The sequence below is a fragment of the Tamandua tetradactyla genome, chromosome 3 (genome assembly GCF_023851605.1).
Source record: "Tamandua tetradactyla isolate mTamTet1 chromosome 3, mTamTet1.pri, whole genome shotgun sequence".
Classification (NCBI taxonomy): domain Eukaryota; kingdom Metazoa; phylum Chordata; class Mammalia; order Pilosa; family Myrmecophagidae; genus Tamandua; species Tamandua tetradactyla.
The window spans coordinates 171,519,974-171,522,480 of record NC_135329.1 but is presented as its reverse complement, the minus strand read 5'-3'; the positions used below and the strand labels follow the sequence as shown (position 1 = coordinate 171,522,480).

The 2,507-nt window shown below is 39.6% G+C and overlaps 1 non-coding gene across 1 annotated transcript; it reads right to left on the bottom strand.

The window, feature by feature from the left end:
- Window positions 1–779: 779 nt before the first annotated feature.
- LOC143678584 (small nucleolar RNA SNORA33) lies at window positions 780–909 on the bottom strand. The gene has a single exon (XR_013173365.1). It is a non-coding gene; the product is annotated as a small nucleolar RNA SNORA33 (small nucleolar RNA).
- Window positions 910–2,507: the final 1,598 nt, after the last annotated feature.

The window sequence follows — 2,507 nt, the reverse complement described above, 5'->3', positions numbered from 1 at the left end:
GAGGCCACATTTCATTCTTTTTCCGTGTGACTATCCCATTATTGCAGCACCGTTTGTTGATTTTTGTGTGTGTGTGGGTGGGTACGCAGGCTGGGAATTGAACCCCGGTCTCCCCCACGGCAAGCTAGAAGTCTACCACTGAACTACCCTTGCACCCCTTATATTTATAACATTTGACCAGTTGTCTAAGTAAGCTGCAAACAAGGAACAGACCCACAAATCTATGCTCAACTAAAATGTGCTTACTGACATAAAGGTGCTAGCCACATTTGTTGAAGGTTCTTGGGCCATGCTTCTGATTTTTTTTTTTCGTCTGATTTTGTTTTGTTTCATCAATGTGGAATCCTGCCAGAATTCTAAAAGCAGTAATTATTAAACTTTTCTTAAGCACCCCAAGAGCTTGTGGGTGAAGACTTATTTGTGGGGATTGGGGGTATGGAGGTTTGGGAGGGGAGAGTGGAGAAAGATAGTCTGCAGTACTACACGGCAGACACAAATTGTATGAAGTCTCAAGTTAACTTAGAAGATGCATTACAGTCCAGTCCACTTCATAATATATCATTTGCTTATAAAACTATGAAAATAAGGCTATAAGTTATTTACCAAGTTAAATGACTTCATTTCTTGATTATAGCAAGTAAAATTGATGACCGAGGAAGACAAGCTCTATTTATCCTGTGGTCTCCCAAGTCTTGGATTCATCACTTTGAGAAACTTGGTTATTAAAAAAAAAAAAATAGATGTGACACTAGTTCAAATGAATTTGTAATGACAAAATGTACTGTAGCATTTTCAGGAATCTTAATGATTTCAGCGTCCTTAAGGTTCATAGCATGGCTGTACTATTGCCAGCTTTCTCTTAAATTTCTGCAGAAACACATTCAGGTAAGCAGAGTCATTGGCTGCCTTAGAAACTTGGCTTTAAAGAAAGAAATCATAAGCATTTTGAAACCCAGATAGCATGATCTGATGATCTAATGAACTGGTAGCATGGCTTCATTACTACATTCTTCATTTTCCACTTGTCCTTTTTTTTTTGAAGTGTTCTGATCACTCATTTTAGTTCAGTACTGAACTGAAATCTGAAGGACAGGTAGGATTAATGAAGTGAAGATGGCATTGGGGTGGATGAAATTATAGGCAAGAAACAGCAGGATGCAAAGGCTCAGAGTGAGAGGAAATATGATGTATCAGGGAGCTGTTGTCAGCTCAGTCTGTAAAATGGGACAAAGGGGCAAGGCTGCTAGGTTGTGCCTGCACTACTCCATACAGCAGTACATAGGCTAGGATATAAGTGGGGGTCACCCTGGAGTTGAACAATGCTGCTTTCCTGAGGGAAGAAGGATGGGTAGGGAGAGCGGAGAAACAGGCTGTGGTCAGACAATGAAGGACCTTGAACACCTTGTATGCTGAGTTGCTTGGAGATAGCCAGGAGGTTCTTTAGAAAGATCATTCTGCCTATGGAGTTGAGAATAAATTTAGGGAAACCAGTTAGGAGGCTGTTCCAAGAAAGCAGGTAAAAGTTAAGACTGGCTGGAAGGAAGTCTTGGCAGTCGGAATCAGAATAAGGGATAGATTTAAGAGATATGAAGAGACAGAATTGATCAGACTTGGTAATTGGCAAGATGTGAGAGGTGAGAAGTAAAAGGAGGAGTCGAGTGATTCCGATCAAAAGTGGTCGATTTTTTGCCTTATGCACTCAAATGACCAATTCCTGAGACACTGGGGTTTCAAAAAGAAAAAGTTTATTGCTAGGTGAAAAGTAGCAGATAAGATGGCCTAAAAACCTGTCTTCCAGAACTGCAGTAATTTTGATAGTTTTATAGTATCAAAAGATGGGCAGGTTTTAGGATAATGTGTACAGTGGCCCAAGATAATATAGAGATAACCTAGTTATTGAGCATGTGCAGATTAATTAATTACATGCTTAGTCACAGAAAATATGTAAGAATATGGCAGCCTTAATATGCTGATGGGCATGATTTTTAATATTATAATGAAGTATAGGTGCCTTATAGGTTAAAGTCCCTTCAGGGATGAGCCTGGCCTTGGCACTGTGGTATCAACAATTCCACCCTGACCAAAAGGGAAAAAAGAAGCGTAACAAATAAAGTATCAGTGGCTGAGAGAGTTCAAATAGTCAAGAGGCTGCACTGGAGGTCATTTTTACACAATCTTCAGTTAGACATTGCTACCTATCATAACTCACCAAACTCCAACCAAAACCATTCCTGCCAATCCTAAAGAATACCTAGGGCATTATAATAAGATTCTACAAAGGTTCCATGTACTAGGATAACTCTCCCAAACCTACAACCTCCAGATGGGTCCCTGGACCAGATAAGTCCTAAAATGCAGAGAAGCCAAAACAGATTTCAGAGTTTGGTATGGGTTACAATACCACAAATTTAAATTTTTATTTCTAGCTGCTCTGTGGTACTGGAGACTAAAAGAAATATCGATATACTGATTCAGCATGCATACTCATTTGTTAAACCCAACCTTCT